This window comes from Sus scrofa, chromosome 13, assembly GCF_054392235.1.
Source record: "Sus scrofa isolate SSC_HxYL_T2T_F1_AM1 chromosome 13, Sscrofa_HxYL_maternal_Yorkshire_Landrace_v2.0, whole genome shotgun sequence".
Lineage (NCBI taxonomy): Eukaryota > Metazoa > Chordata > Mammalia > Artiodactyla > Suidae > Sus > Sus scrofa.
In genome coordinates, this window is record NC_139395.1 from 106,181,465 (window position 1) to 106,198,512 (window position 17,048).

A 17,048-nucleotide genomic window follows, 5' to 3' on the forward strand; every position below is an offset into this window, starting at 1 on the left:
CCTGTTAATCTCACTCATCAGTCTGTTCATTAAAAAAAAAAAAAAAAAAGAATTTAGGACATTCTGAGCACAAAAGCCATTTTACATTGGAATAACAAATATTATTTAAATATACTCTACATTGGATGGACTTTTCTTACTTACCAATTTTTCCAGTGTCCTATGGTCTCTGAAGGTAAGCAACGTTGAATCAGCAGCTGAGTGTAACATCTGATGCTGAGGGAAATCTACTTTGCTTTCTGCCTGGGCTGCTCGTGTTGACCGGTGGGAAATGCTGCATTAGCTCTCAAACCAAAACATTTAAAGTGCTCTATGAAATGTTGACATCTCGCCAAAGGCTTGACTGTCAAGTACCACAGATGTCCAGTCCTCTTTGGAGCCCAGCTCTACTAAGTGCTTGTGTGAGCTAGATCTGATTTGTGCTTAAGGTGACAAATTATCAAGGCCTGACCACACAGTAACTGGTATGACACTAGGTTCTGAGGCAGAGGGAAAGAGAGAGAGAGAGAGAGAGAGAGAGGGAGAGAGAGGAGAGAGCGCTGGGGCAGGCGAGAGCTCCAGTCAGCTGGAGGCTGGATCTTTCCCATGCCTGGCTGTGTGACCTCTTCCTGGGAAGCTGTTGTAAGAATAGCTTCTGCATTTATTGGGAGGTATTTTCAAGTGGTAATTCACATGGCTCCACTAACTCCTTGAACATTGTTGGAAAACCAAAAATATGTGGGAGACCAGAACATTTCCCACCTTCAGTGCTGGGAGAAGGAGTAGGGAGGCTGTGTTAAGTACATGTTCTCCCGAGCTTCTTGGCCAGCCTAGGGCAAGAAAATCATCAGATGAGATCAGAGATGGAAAGGACCCCAAAGCTGGCTCCTTTGGACGTGGGTGATTTTCCTCTCTAGCCTCACCCTGTTCTAGGGGTGGCCTTGGTCCCTGCCCATGCCTGCTCTCCTCTGGACGTTAGCCTGACACGTAACCAACCTTGACTTGGCGCTGCTCAGTCTCCTGATCTGTCTTCAGTTTATCCCTTCTTCTTAAACTCTTGGTCTCAGTGCACCCTGTTTGACCCTAATTTCTGGATTATTTCCTTATTCAACAGGTTGTTGCTGGGATCCTTTACTTTTCTTACATAGTCCTCTGGATTAATACAGTGATAATTCATCTCTCAGGAGGAAGGCCCCGGTGTCCCATATGCTGTCTACTTCAAACTCATCTAGTTTTGGACCAGTGTCCTCACCTTAACTCATTGCGGCAGCTTCTTTCCCTTTGTCTTAAGACAGCATGTTCATTGACCAGTCATGGTTATTATCATTATCAAAATAAAACCCCTCAAAGGTCTGATTTGACTTTAAGTCCCTTTTAAACCGTTAAATTATCCTTCATCATCTTATCATTATCCATGTGGAAGTTGCAGAGGCAGGGGTCAAACCCATGCTACAACAGTGACAAAGCCAGATCCTTTACCTGCTGAGCCACCAGAGAACTCCCTGGTGATTTTTTTTAAACACCTAAATATATATTGTCTATGGTTCCTACCAAACTCAAGGTCATTTTTTGCCTATATTCCCTGCCTCCAGTCTATTTCCCACCTACAGTGTCTGCCCTCTGGTCACCCACGAATGGGATCCCTGTAAAATACAAGCATGACCATGTCCTTTTTGTGGGTTCCCTATCACCTACAAGATAAGGTCATGCTGTTTGGCAGGCTTGGTATTGTGTGATCTTACACTCCTCACTTGCTGCCACTGCTTGCCTTGAACTTTATGTCACAGCGACACTGACCTCTTTGAGCTTCAGGCAATTATCATTGGTTCTTAGGCCTCTCCCTTTGCCTGGAATAATTTTCGGGAATAATTCTCTTTTCCTTTCATCTGTTTTTTCCTGAATTTGAATTGTTTCTAAAGTTTCAGCCATTCTTGTACAGTTTTCCCTGCTGTCCAAAAGTGGAGCATTCCTATGGAATCTTTTGTAAGCCAGAATGTCATAAAGTGAAGAAGAAATTTATCTTAGGATATATCTTGCTAATGTATGCACAAAAATTGAGATAACACATAGATGCTCACAGACACTGTTCAAAGCTCTTGGGGCTTGGAGTTCCTGTTGTGGTGCAGTGGAAATGAATCTGACTAGTATCCATGAGGGTTCATCTTCTATCCCTGGCCTCTCTCTGTGGGTCGGGGATCTGGCATTGCGGTGAGCTGGGGTGTAAGTTGCAGTTTTGGCTCTGATTTGATCCCTAGCCTGGGAACCTCCATATCCTGTGGGTGCAGCCTTAAAAAGAAAAGAAAAGAAAAGAAAACAAAGCAAACCACAAAGCTTGATGCCGAGTAGTTCCCAGGGAAGAAGCCTGGTGTGCCACTCTCACTGCTTGGGGTGCACACTGCCACTCTTTGCAAAACAAATGCTAAACACTGTCTTTGCTTTTCTCCTCTTTTCATAAAAGGAAAAATCATCTTGAGATATCTTTTTTTCTTTTTCTTTTCTTTCTTTCTTTCTTTTTTTTCTTTTTAAAGTTGCGCCTGTGTCATATGGAGGTTCCCAGGCCAAGGGTCGAATTGGAGCTGCAGCTGCTGGTCTACACCACAGTGATAGCAATGCCAGATCCAAGCCATGTCTGCAACCCACACCACAGCTCACAGCAAGGCCTGATCCTTAATCCACTGAGGGAGGCCAGGGATCGAATCTGTATCCTCATGGATACTGATAGGGCTCGTTACTGCCAAGCCACCCTGGGAAGTCCTTCGGCTTTCTTTTGATTGTCAAAAACAGGTACTAACACAGGCCTTTCATAAAAGCGAAGTGATATAAAGCAAACTTTTGAGAAGAGGGGGTGGTACTTGTACTCATGTCTTATTTTTTATTAAATCCATGAGCCATCTGCTTTACTCACTAGATCCGATTTTTGTTTACATGGAGTCTTCTTATAAATTAAATGTTTAGCTTCATGCTGGGCAAAAATATCTTTGAAATTACAGATTTTATGTGCTTAATTTTTTAACTAAAAATAACTACATAACTGTTGAGTAAACTTGTCTTAGTTCACTTCTGAGTTGTTTCTTAAACCTGTGGAAACACTGCTCTCAGACATGGTTTGGCCTACCCTTCCTCTGGGAAGCTTTTCGTTCTTCTAAGTTTTACTTATAATGCTTGGTATGTTTCATAAACAAGACTTCTCAACATTGATAAAGGCCAGAGTAAAAGTTAGTGTGCTTACTTTTATTTTTGAAGACTTGGGATCCATGATATAAAAATAAATTGACTTTTATAAGTATTCAGTTGGATGGTTTGTTTGTAATCCAGTAATTCCTAGAATTAGCTCAGATCCAAAGAAAACCTTGATTCAAATGTGTTTATTTTTACTAAAACCAGTACTGGGGCTGTGCAGGTCAAACTTGGTTCTGTTTTATGGGGTTAAATAGTGATTGCAATGTTGAAAGTAAGAAGTGCTACATGAGAATGCCAAAGAGGGGGGTATTTCTTTTTTAAAGGAACTTGTACATTTATAGTGATATTCTGCTTTGTAAGCTGAAGGGAGAACTGGAAGTACCTGCAACTCAAATCTCTAAGTCTTATAAATTCAACCCTCTTGGGGGATTATAAGGAAAAAATATCAACAGACTCCACTAGCTGAGGACTTGGGGAAACCTGCAGGTGTGACAAGATCTCTAAATGATGAGATAAATATCAGTGTCTGGGATTTGAGAGTGTTCAGAGTGAAATAGGCCAGTTTCAACAAGGAGGGCGTATTCCCATAAACCAGATAACTTGAGGGGCATAGCCCCTTTTACCGTATTTTAGCTGATCATGCCTGTAGTTTTGCACTGTGCCAGAAACTACTGAGCAGTCTGTCTGTCCATCCATCTCAGGTGGCTCCCACCCCTCCCCACAGTCTCCCAAGTTGCAGTCAGGCAACAGCAGCACATGTGCATTTGGATGTGTTTGAGACTCTGTCCTTTTCCGCACACACTGCCTCTTCTCTTGGTGCTGGCCTTGCTCAGGTGGTTTGCTGGAATTGCCTCTTTCTTCCATCTCTACCTGTTGACCTCTTGTGCATCCCTTAAAACCCAGCCCAGACTCCACTGTTTATGGAACTTTTCCTTATCTTCTTACTAAGAATGAATGAATTGTTCCCCCCTTTGTTTTTTTTTTTTTGTTTGTTTGTTTTTTTCCTGCTGCCGCTGCGTATGGAGATTCCCAGGCTAGGGGTCTAGTCTGAGCTGTAGCCGCCAGCCGACGCCAGAGCCACAGCAACTCGGGATCCGAGCCGCGTCTGCGACCCACACCACAGCTCACTGCCAACGCCAGATCCTTAACCCACTGAGCAAGGCCAGGGATCGCACCTGCAACCTCATGGTTCCTAGTCGGATTCATTAACCACTGAGCCACGATAGGAACTCCCCGTTCCCCCCTCTTTGAATTCCTGTGATGCTTAGTTAGAGTTCTGATTAGGCCACTCCTCAGACCTTGAGCCATACCACTGATGTTAATGGCTGTCTCTCCTGGTTTGGGGCGAAGGTGGGTCCTTTGCTGACGCTCCCTGAGTATGTTATTCATGCAGTCACCTACCCCGTTGGGCTGGAGGAGGGCAGGTGTTTTTTCTGCAGCCTCTGTCACCACACATTGCCAGGCCGGCTTCCTGGGCTTGGCATGTTATCCCTTTGCAATCCAATACCCTCTCTCCTGAGGCTCCAGCTCAGAGAGAAAGGAAGATCATTCAGAGAAAAGAAGGTGGTTATATTTAACAAATGAGGACTCCTACTGTTTTCCCTTCTTTCTTTTCCTGGCCCAAGAAATTTAGACATCCTTTTAATTTTGATTTCTTTTTTTACTAACAAGATTGAGTTCAGATTAAATTCTTAAAAAAAATTTCTGTACCAAAGTTACACATTTATGTACTTTAAGAAATCAAATGATTTTGTAAAACTTATAGGGGAAAATAGCACTGTCCTTTTCCTATGCCCCAGTGGCCACCTCTTTCACTTTTTAAGCTCTTTTTTGGGTACCGATCCCTGTTTCCTATGTACCTGACAGTTCTTATCTTCCATTAGTGTGTGTTTTTGTCTCTGCTGGAAGATGAACATTTAGCTCCCATACGTCTCTTCACCTACATAATTATGCCCACAATTTTTGGATAAGTCAGTATCCCCTTTTCAAATAATTAGAACTGTGTCAATATTATTTATAACCAAGGCTCATCATTTACCTTTAAAGGGGTTGCAATTCCCCAGCTACCTCTAGTGACCAGGAGAAACTGTGCCCTTTTGATTTAATGAGGGCAGGCTTTTCTCTGAGTCCAGGCTGCCCATTTTCCCACTTACAGTCAGTTAAAATATATAAACAAGCTATGTAAATGTTAGCCATCGTTATCATTTCAGTATTATAATTTGAGCCAAACCTCAGTCCAGTTCTTAATTATATGTGTATGAATAAGCTTAAAAGTGTTTTTGCTAGCAGCTGTGTTTAGAGAAAATACATTGCTTCCAGGTGTATGTGTATGTAATACAACTTTTACTGGAGAGATACTCCTTAACATTATCTTAAGCAGGTAGAGGAAATGTGTGTTGACAAATCCTTGTTATTAATAGTTTTCTGCTATATTTCACTGAAGAGGCTTTCTAGCTTATCAATTTTAGGCATTTTGTTTTTGGCAGCTTGCAATTATTGCTATCTTGAAAAAGTCACATACATGACGTAAACACAATTCCAAAACTGTTTTTGTGCTTTTGTTTTTATTCTTCCTAGTTGAAACTTAACCTGCTACCAAAAGCCTAAATTGAGTTGCTGCTCTCTCTTGTAGTTTTCCCAGAAGCCTTCTATTATACTTGATAAGCAAGGCCTTTGATTTTATTCATTTAAAAATACAGACAATCACTTAACAGATAAAAGCTTCTGAGTCATAAATAGGGTAGGCTGGGGATTGGCGTATGGAGCTGATGAGACTATTGGGAGGCCAGTTTCATGTAAGAATGAGCCATCTGAGAAAAGAGGTGAGAGGTAAATAACTGGGGGAATGTGAGAGGACTCACGGGCTTTCATTCATTTGTAAAAACACTGTTTTGAGAATTCACGCTGTTAACCCTCACGTGTTAGAGCGTGACTTTAATATCTACCCAAACTTTTGTCATAGTTCCAAAGGGGAGCATCTCTAGATATGAGCATCAGTGGAGAAAAGCTCACAGTGATTAAATATTGCTGTACAGAGGGATGTGGGGTATAAGGACCTTCAGCAGTGGCTGAGCATCTGTGCTGCCTTGTGCCTTTTACAGACATTTGTGACTACTCCCCACCCCTTTTCATCCTCTCTAGGGACTTTAGAGCAATCTAACAGAACCTGCCCCATCCCTGAAATGGAAGCCTTTGGCCATCTTTGGCTAGGGGTTCACTCAGAGCAAGAATACAAGTATCACCTTCGCTTTTCAAAAAATTTACTTTACCCTGCTTCGCTTTTATCAAAGACTTATGTTAGTACCTGTTTTCAATACCCGAAAGAAATCCAAAGAGGATTTTTCCTTTTATGAAAAGAGGCGAAAAGCAAAGACAGGAGTTCCCGTTGTGGCACAGTGGTTAACGAATCCGACTAGGAACCATGAGGTTGCAGGTTCAGTCCCTGCCCTTGCTCAGTGGGTTAATGATCCGGCATTGCTGTGAGCTGTGGTATAGGTTGCAGACGTGGCTCGGATCCCGAGTTGCTGTGGCTCTGGTGTAGGCCGGGGGCTATAGCTCCGATTGGACCCCTAGCCTGGGAACCTCCATATGCTGCGGGAGCGGCCCAAGAAATAGCAAAAAGACTAAAAAAAAAAAAAAGCAAAGACAGTGTTCAGCATTTGTTTTGCAGGGAGTTCATCATGTATAGAGAGAGGCCGAGTGCACCCTAAGCAGTGAGAATAGCACCCCAGCTCCTTCCCTAGAACTACACTCAGCATCTAAGGACAAAAATGAAGAAAGAAATTACAACACAGTTGTCTACTCTAGCATGGAGACAGAGTCGAGGTTGGATTAATCTGTGTCTCTTTACGGTTAATCCTGTGTAATGTGGTTAGAGTTAACTTTGGGTACAGAAGTGAGCTCTGCCTCTTATCAGCCTGAGGACCTCGTCCTAGTTCTGTAACTTCTCTACATCTCTTTCTCCATCCCTACAAAGGGTCTAGTATCACTTACCTCATTAAAGTTGTTAGAAAGTTTAAATGGAATAATTTTCTTACTCCTGTGCTCAGCCGCAGTAGGTGGCCAATGTGGATAGTAGGCTAATTGTTGCGTTACACTTTTTTTTGAAATTGTTTTATCATTGAATATAGGGTAGAAATTGAATGCTGTGCTTTGCGTTTTTAATAAATGTTGATTTTTATGGACAGATCTAAATTTGAGCAGGACTTTGGCTCAGTAACCCTGGTTATGGGAAAGCTCTCTGATAACTTAGCCATACTTAGCCCTGGGAAAAGTATTTCCAAACTATTAATGTAATTTCAAGAAGAAATGGGCGCAATAGCCTGGGAGCCTTTAAAGATGGTGGACCTGTTGCAGTACTTCAGTGCTTTCACTTCCCTGGACCCCTGGGTGAAGAAGCCAGACATCCATCCCCTTTCCCACTCGTCGATCCTCCCCTCCTTCCACCCAGTCTCCACAAGGAGTATGAATTGAGTACGCTCCTGCTTTCTTCCCTGGAGTCAACTTGAGAAATCGGTAGGGTTCTGCTATTTTTTTCCTAATGTAGGCAAACCCTGTTTTCCAAAAATACCTCACCATTGCCAGAAATCACATCAGTCTGTTGCCCTGCAGGAAAGACTAAAGCTTATTATGCTAATGACATTATTTAGCAATGTCCAGATGAGTCTCTCTTAGTAATGGTCTAGGAGATGAAGCTAAGTAAAGGCAGAAAACATTTTTTTCTTAGGTGAGAACAAAAAGCTCATATGAGTGGAATATTTTATAAATATTTTGTTAGTTCAGCCGACTGGTTATTAATCTATTCTGGGGTTTTGTGGGAAGTGACAGAGGGTTTTTGTTTGTTTTGTTTTGTTTTTTTTTTTAAACTGGGTTATATGGGGGAGAAGTGTTTGAATTTGCTAAATAATCTCTTGCCATTTGCCAAACCAGATATCACTTGTCAACTCCCATGTATGAAGTATATACTGTTTGCCAGGGATTTGGGTGCCTACCACTCTGTTGGAAGCACTTCGTTTGAAAAAACAAAACAAAAAAGCAGCACATGATACAGCTGCTTCTGAAATATAAGAAATGGTGTGGTTTTAAAAAGGAAATGATTGTGAGAGATTGTAGATGTTTTCGATCTGTTAAGTTTTCTCACAGCCTTTTGGAATGGTTTCTGAGTGATCTTGCCTAGAAGCCTTCTTGCTGTAGATTCTTTCTCTGTAGCTCTTATTTCCAGCTTCAGTTTAATCCTCTTTTTTACTGAATGCCAGTTGGCATGTTGTACTCAGTCTAAATATTGATAGGATCTTGCCACTGCATATTTATCTTTTAGGCATTCGTAACATTTGTTGACATGTCGTTGTGAGGATGTGAGAGGCAGTGTGTCTGACTAATTGAGAGGGAGGTCTCTGGAGTGGATTGTCCTAGTTAGATGCTGGCTCAGGCTCATACTAGCTGTGAATCCCCCTGCACGTTACTTAACCTCTCTGTGCCAAGCAGCCTCATCCATGGGTTGATGTCTCCAAAAACCCATGGTAATATTTATTCAAAATATTGTGTCAGCACTCAGCCACCTAAGAGCAGAGTTAATGTTGCCTGTCATAAATATCATTTCCTTGATGGAAAACTAAAAATCTTGAAGGGTTATCTTGTGACTCACTTTATTAAGGATCTAGTGTTGTCACTGAGTCTCTGCTGTGGTGCAGGTTTGATCCCTGGTCTGGGAACTTCCACGTGCCGCAGGTGCAACCAAAAAAAAAGAAAAAAACTTGGAGGAGGTTTGTATTGTAGGGACTTTCTTATTATCTGTCAAAGATAATGATTGCTTGGAGAAAACATGATTTTAAAATTGAGCTTAAATATAGTATTTACAGATCTGTATTTTGTAATTTTCCTCTGGCCCATGTTCAGCCTGTCTTCTAAGTGTCTCTGGACCATTTGGTGTAGATGAAATTCACACAAATTTTTATATTATGGGCTTCCTCTTTAGAGATAGCATTTGGATGGTAATTAATATTTGTTACTTCCTTTTCTGTCATTTTTTTCTAACTTGCTTTAGGCATTTTGTGTGTGTAGACAACATACGAATCACTATGGTTTGGCCTTAAGTTCAATTTTTTATTTTATTTTTATTTTTTGGTATGAAGCTCTACTTTTATAAAATGATATAGTGAAGATGTAGACCCCATACTATTCCAGTCTGTATGTCCTTGTGGTGCTGAGACATATCTAGGCCAACTTTTGCGACTCATTTCCATTCAGAGGCACAAAATTGAGTTCATATACTACTTCTTTTTTTTTTTTTTTTTTTTTTTGTCTTTTTTTAGGGCCACACCCGAGGCATATGGAAAGTCCCAGGCTAGGGGTTGAATTGGAGCTACAGCTGCTGACCTACACCACAGCCACAGCAATGCAGGATCCAAGCCGCATCTGAGTCGTACACCACAGCTCACGGCAACATTGGATCCTTAACCCGCTGAGCAAGGCCAGGGGTCCAACCCGTGTCCTCATGGATACTAGTTGGGTTCGTTAATGACTGAGCCATGATGAGAACTCTCATATCTACTTAAGGCCACCTTGTGATGGATCAGAAAGATCTGGAAGCTACATGGTAACTAGCTCAGAGGCATAATCAAATACTCTAGATCCTCACCATTATAACTTCTGATATAATTTCATCATTTTCTTTAATTCTGTTTGTTGCCCAGTTGTTGACATAGAAAAAATTTAGTATGTTCCAGTATGGGTGCCATATACAAGCCGGGAGAAGAAAATTTTATTGTCTTTTTGAAGGAGGAAGAAATAGCAAAAATTGATTACTGAAATATAGTCTGGGATTGGCCTTGGGTTAAATTCCGAGGTCCCCCTGGTGGCAGGAGCATGAGGATTTTCACCTTCTAAGCTCTTTTAGTTATTTGCTTATTTATATTTTTATTTGCTTATTTATTTTGGCCATCCCTTGGCATATGGAAGTTCCCAGGACAGGGATCACAGTTGCAACCACATTGCACATCTGTGGCAATGCCAGATATTTAACCCACTGTGATGGACTGGGGATTGAACCTGTGTTCCAGTGCTCCAGAGATGCTGCCAATCCTGTTGTGCCACAGCAAGAACTCCTCTTAGCTCTTTTAGAGTCACTGTTAAATCACCAGGGTTGTGATGGGTTCCCAGGAACATGGGGATTTTGTATTTGTACCTTGGTTCACTTTAGATCTGGCATCTAAAGCTGATATGCTTGGGCCCTTTAGAGTCCTTGAGAGCAGGTCTCTGTTTCCGTCTACCATAGGATGGGGAACATGGGGCAGAAGCTCTGGAGTCAGATGTCTGTGCTGTTCTTCCCCAGGCTTCGCTTTTGCCACTTGGGAGAGGTGCTGATGATGGTGCCTCCCTGCCTAGGACACTGTTTGCATTAGGCAGAATAGGGCCCATGGAAAGCACATAGTTTGTGGCACCAGGTAGAGCTAATAAACATTAGTATTATTTCTCTTGATTTCTCCAAATTAAGATAATTTTATTGGAGTTCCCATCATGGCTCAGTGGTTAACGAATCCGACTAGGAACCATGAGGTTGCGGGTTCGATCCCTGACCTTGCTCAGTGGGTTAACGATTCGGCGTTGCCGTGAGCTGTGGTGTAGGTTGCAGACGCGGCTCGGATCCCGCGTTGCTGTGGCTCTGGCATAGGCCAGTGGCTACAGCTCCGATTAGACCCCTAGTCTGGGAACCTCCATATGCCACAGGAGCGGCCCAAGAAATGGCAAAAAGACACACACACACAAAGATAATTTAGCTGTAATCTGTTACTCCCCCATCCCCTGCACCCTTCACTCCCCAACAGGCATATCTTAGAAACAGACTCTAGGATTTTAATTCCTGGGGCATCCACCTGTATGCTATAGATGCATCTTCACTTAGAGGTTGTGCAAATAGGATCTGAATCCTTCATGTCAGTGGTGAGGTTTGGAGGACTTTGGGGAAAGGGTGGACAAAGCGGGCAAAGAGTGGGAATGGAGATGACATTGGGAGGATCATTGCTTTACTTACATGCTCAAGGGCGCTGTTAATTCCTCAACTTTAATGAAGGAATTATTTTAAAAAAATCTAAAGTCTTTTCCTCTTTCAGGCTTTTTTTGGACAGTTCTTGTAGAATCTTTCTAAAATGTTTGTTCAGGAGTTCCCTGGTGGTTCAGAGAATTCAGGAGCCAGTGTTGTCACTGCTGTGGCTCAGGTTCAGTCCCTGGCCCGGGAACTTCTGCATGACACAGCTGCAACCAATGAATGAATGAACGAATGAATAAAATGTTCAAACTCTGCTTCTAGCAACGTGTTCTAAAACTGTGTGTTGTTTTGAAGAGCAAAGCGGTAGGACCTATTTTTTTTTTTCTATTGAGATCTTAAATAGAATCCTAGTGGATAAAAATCTATGAAAGTGTACCTTTGAATGTAGAGGGGGGTGCAAGGAGCAGCCAGTCTACTTGCTCAGTCTATAACTTGTTGGCCCGAAGATGTCTATGATCCCTGGTGGCTAAGGAATGTAGTTTGGAAGCTGCGTCATTCTAGAATACTTTTGTTCTAGATTAAGCCTAATCCACAGGTTGCCACTATGGGCTTTGTAGTTATTTTAGTAATTCAAAACAGAATTAATTCTTCTAATAGGCGTTAGGAGTTGAGGTGGAAGAGTTCCTGTTGTGACTCAGTGGTGGCGAACCCAACTGGTGTCCATGAATGAGGATGTGGGTGTGATCCCTGCCCCCGCTCAGTGGATTAAGGATTCAGTGTTGAGGTGAGCTGCGGTGTAGGTCCCAGACATGGCTTGGATCTGGCTTGGCTGTGGCTGTGGCTGTGGCAGAGGCTGACAGCTGCAGCTCTGATTGGACCCCTAGCCTGGGAACTTTCATATGCTGCAGGTGTAGCCCTAAGAAAAGAAAAAAAAGAAGTCGAGGTGGAGATAATAAGGAGAATGTTGCTGATTGGATAATGCCCTTCTCCTTTGGGAAGTTTTGATATTAGGACATGCAAAACTCCAGTGAGACAATCAGTTTCCTTTCTGGCTTTAGAAGCCTCCTTTACTGACCCTTGGCTGTTGGTGCGGGGCCAGCAGGTCTGGTTGTTGTGCACTGTTGTTACTTCTCTACTCCAGCCTCCTCAGCCCCTTCCTGGGACAGCCCGAGATACTTTCTGGGTCAGATGTCTTTGGAGGCTGGAGTGTTGAAACTGGAACAACCTCCATGAAATCTAGACTGTCTAGTAACTTTGCTTTCAGTGCTGTATTTCATTGTGTCCCCCTTTTATGATAGTTGCAGTATCAATTACACACTTGAGGCATTTTTGAGATGAGCCCAGAACACAGAGCCGTTTGGCTGGTCCAGCTATTTAGATACACGTGTAACTAAAGAGCCCTGTGGAGTCAAGAGTTAGCACAGCCACCGCAGTATTTCCCTTTTCTTTGAATGACAGTGCCTTCCTGTTTTATGAGTTTTTTTGGCATGTCTGTGCATGTTTAAAAGAATTAAATTTTTTTTTTGGTGAAGATAACTTGAAGATGACTTAATTTCCCTAACTCTGACACATGTACTTAAATTACATAATTATATTAAATACATAATTATATATATTATCTAATAAATTTATCCCTTCCCCCCAGAAAAAAACCCACATTTGGTAATACTTTAGAATGGAATGACATGGAGTGAAAGGTTCATCTGAGCTGTTGAATTTGTTGAACTCTTTGCGTTTGATGACTGCTCTATAGGGCTGTGAGCAGCTCTCTTTGAGAACATTGCTCTCTGTTACAAGTTATGAACATGTATTTTTCATCTCACCTTTAGGATTGAGGAGACACTTTTTTGATCTGAGAGTGTAACTTTGCTCCAGGAAATACTTTTGAAGAGATTTCTCTTACCAAAGGCTTAACCAAAACAGATTTGGATAGGGCAATTTTGTAATTTATTATTCAAGCTGGGGCACTTTTGAGAGCAAAAGGGGAGGTTAATTAGAGTTACAGTAGGATGGTAAGAGTGAACTGGGGTCTGTCCAGGGCATGCTGGGACATATGGTCAACCTATGGTAGGTATACTTTGCGTAGTCAAAACAAAAATTTCAAATTCTTCAAATCTTTTGAAAGCCCGAGGCTTATATAAAACCTTAAAATAGATAGGCTCTATGTTATCCCTCTTTGTAGTGAATGTTGCTGTGATGTAGGGTTGGCTTCTACTATGAGTCCGTTTATTGAGCATCTACTATGTGTAAATACTTTGTGCTAGTCTTTAGGATTCTTTCATCAATCACTTAAAAGAGCTCATTGCTTTTCCAAACAAGTTTTAAGAGCCCTGGCTCACAGTTTAGCCCCAATGTATTCTTTTTCTTCTCTGTTTATTCTCTGTTCTAATCCTGATTACTTCATGGCGTCTCAATGTTAATCCACCCTGTTCTGTCCATTCTATAATCCCTATATTTTAACTCTATTTAATTCTAAGTTATTTGGCACCAAATCTCTTTTTTGTTATGTGATAAATTTCAGATTGGTAAGCATTCTAAAGGAGGAGCTCAGGGTACTTTCTGTGTTCTGGTCAGCCACAGCATTCAACTCACTGCTGGGGATCTAATGGTCCTTGCTATAATGGGTGGTGTGGCCGGAGAGTTTCCTGAGGGGTGTTGAGTAACGGCATGGGTGTGTTTCAGTTACAAAAGAATGAATGCTATTTAAAATAATGGACTTGGCATTTAAAAATGGAGAAAGGAGCCAAACATCTTCTTATCTAGCCTGATGAAATTGTTTGAGTTGATATTACCAGAACATATAATGTTTGCCTCTTATTTCCTTTGTAACCTGACTCTACTTACATCTTTTTTTGGTATATATTTAATCTGTTTTAAAAGTTTCAAGTATAGTTACATCTTTTTAAAACTAGTTTTTAATGACAGTTTACCTAAGTACAACTCAATACTGTCCTTGATGAACACTTTTCTGGGTGTGTAGGCATTAGGATCCAGTCTTAAAAGAGAATCAACTAATTTGTGTAAATGACTGTAATCATTTTCCCTTATTCAGAATACCGTTGCTACTTGTAGGTCTCACCCTAAATCATACTCAGACCTAAGGCATCTACAACAGACTCGACATTCGTATTTATGCTGAGGACAGCGCATCCATTATGCTGGCCTTCTGCTTTCCATCTCCCCAGAGCCAGTTCCTTGAGGTTGTGGACGTGTCTGACCCTTTCATTCTATGTGCAGGTCAAGCATGGACTGATGATCCCTATTAGCTACTTGACATTGGCCTTGATCCTTTTGAGGAGAGCATCTTGATCTTCAGAACCATGATTTGTTTATGTATTTAATTCTGAAATAAGAGAGGGGTGGAATTTTCTAAACTATATTATACTCTTCTTCACCCTCATTTGAAAATACCTTTGTATGAGAGAGATAAGGGAGGAATCTTGTACATATGAATATGATACGTTCTGCTCCCCGCCTCCAATAAAAAGGGTGGAGCTGGCTGCAATAGCATATTAGCAGCCACTATTATACTAATATCAAAGCTAGTTTCTAATCTACCTAATTGGATACAAGGAATTTTATAAATGTTTGCCAAATTGAATTAAATTGATAGCTACCTATAGCCTACCTAGAATTGTGGAGTTTGGGAGGATAGGTAAAGAAGAAGCCACTGAATGGCCACTGCTTGGTGGGTAGTTCACCAGTGTGTGATGGGGAAATAGCTATTAGTTTTCTTACATTGCTTCTATTAGGGAGATTGATTCTTACCTTAAGGATAAACCTAAAAATGCCCATTAATTCCTTAAAGCCAGTGGTTCTTAAAGTGTGGTTCCTGGACGTGAACCTGCAGCATCAGTATCATTTAAGAACTTGTTAGAAATGCAGTCTTTCAAGTATTACCTTCGGGTGGGCCCACAGATTTGTGTTTTAATAAATTTTGAGGATCACTAGGAAACCAGCAATTTGTAGCAGTTTTAGGTTGTGAGGGCCTTTTAGAATTTGATGAAAGTCAGAAAGCTAGAAAAATGTACAAACACATTTTATACAATACTGTGAGATTTGGGAACCCCTGATGAAGTACTCGGATGTAAACTAAGCATTTTAAAATTATTATTATTTTTATTATTGCTTTTTAGGGCCGCACCTGTGGCATATGGAAGTTCCCAGGCTAGGGGTTGAGTTGGAGCTACAGCTGCCAGCCTACACCACAGCCACAGCAACATGGGGTCTGAGTTGCATCTGCAACCTATGCCACAGCTCATGGCAGCACTGGATCCATGACCCACTGAGCCAGGCCAGGAATCAAACCCACATCCTTATGGATACTAGTTGGATTCTTGTCTGTTGCGCCACAATGGGAACTTCCTAAACTAAGCATCTTAATTTTGAGAATATATCCTCTTAGAATTAGAGTACGTCACCTGCTACTGGTTGGTGTGTTTTGAGAGTTTGATGATGATTCATCTCTAGAAGCACATGCACCCTTGGTGCATAGTTTGTCCCAAGCTTCTGTAATAGAGACCCCGTGCCCTGAGATCTCTCCAGACTTTCATCTAGGCACTGTGGCCAGTGGCAACATGGTACCTGCCTGGTGGTCAACACATGTTCCCTCTGGCCCTTTTACTTTAAATGACTTAATTGGGAGTTCCAGTTGTGGTGTAGTGGAAATGAATCTGACTAGTATCCATGAGGACTTGGGTTTGATCCCTGGCCTCGTGAAGTGGGTCGGGGATCTGGCTTTGCTGTGAGCTGTGGTATAGGTCGCAGATGTAGCTCGGATTCCACATTGCTGTGGCTGTGGTGTAGGCCAGCAGCTGTAGCTCCAATTCGACCCCTAGCCAGGGAACTTCCATATGCCATGGATGTGGCCCTAAAAAGCCATACATACATACATACATACATACATAAATGTTTTTTAGTTAATTCACTTTGATTTTTAGTGAATCCTGTTTACTTTAAAAAACTTCATTTTTTTTTAAATGAAGGAATACATGGGTATATTAGATAATATAGAAAAGTAGAGAGAAAAATTATTGGGAAATTTATCCTTGTGTCACCAGTTATTTTCTTGTAAATGGCAAAAGAGTTGAAAACAGAGTCATCTGGTGACTTTGACACTGGAGGGGAGTTTATGCCTCCAGTTACAAAAATTCAGTGTTAGGTATTATTACTGCTGTTTTTGAGGAAAACAGTAGCAATAGTAATAATACCTAACCTTAATGAATTTTTATAACATGCCAGATAATGTTGTGTCTAAATTCCCTATTCATGGTAACTCGTTAAAAATCTGATAGCTAGTATATGAGTAAGTGCTGCTGATGTACCCCTATTTAACAGGGACAATAAGGCACAGAGTGGTTAAGCATCTTGCCCAAGAACACACAGTTTGTAGGGATTTGAGGCGAGGAGTCGTCATAGTTCTCTGTCTCAAACATATACCCTCCTCTGGTCTTCCAGGATGATAGGAAGAGACTGCTGTGAATTACTGTTGGTGGTGGAGGAGACCCATGTGTGAGTGTTATGGGGTGGAGGTACGAGGAGTAGGACCTTGCTGCGTGGCTCAAATGGGTGCAGAGATGGATCAACAACTCAGGAGTGTGCACAGGTCCTATGCTTTTAGGATGGCCCAGCACCCTTTAGCAATTAGGCTAATCAACAGCATCACTTTGAAATACCTCCTGTTTCGTTGGAATGGCTAAAAGAAGGTCTGCTGATTGCAACCTTCCCAACTTACCTTAAAATGAAAGGCACCTGTTTAATTTAAAACTGGATAACATTACATTCTCTGTGCTGAACATTCACAAACAGCTGGACCCAGAAGGAATTGTGCAAATGTGTTCACAATTTTGTGAGGGCTGACAGAATTATTATAGGCCACTGAGCCTTTAATAATATTTGTAAAGTT

At 41.6% G+C, this 17,048-nt stretch overlaps 2 protein-coding genes across 38 annotated transcripts in view; one reads left to right on the forward strand and one right to left on the reverse strand.

Moving 5' to 3' along the window:
• The window catches only part of MED12L (mediator complex subunit 12L), a 354,400-nt gene that overhangs the window by 150,256 nt on the left and 187,096 nt on the right, over positions 1 to 17,048 (forward strand). The window lies entirely within an intron of this gene.
• Positions 1 to 17,048, reverse strand: part of P2RY14 (purinergic receptor P2Y14) — a 56,716-nt gene that overhangs the window by 25,493 nt on the left and 14,175 nt on the right. The window contains exon 1 of one of the 3 annotated variants that reach the window (XM_084990064.1): positions 145 to 276. The exons of 1 other annotated variant lie outside the window; for it this stretch is intronic. The gene's annotated coding sequence lies outside the window, so the exon portion shown is untranslated. Of the gene's footprint in view, positions 1 to 144; positions 277 to 17,048 lie in introns of those variants that run through there. One more of the 3 variants, XM_021069621.2, reaches the window with a different exon arrangement.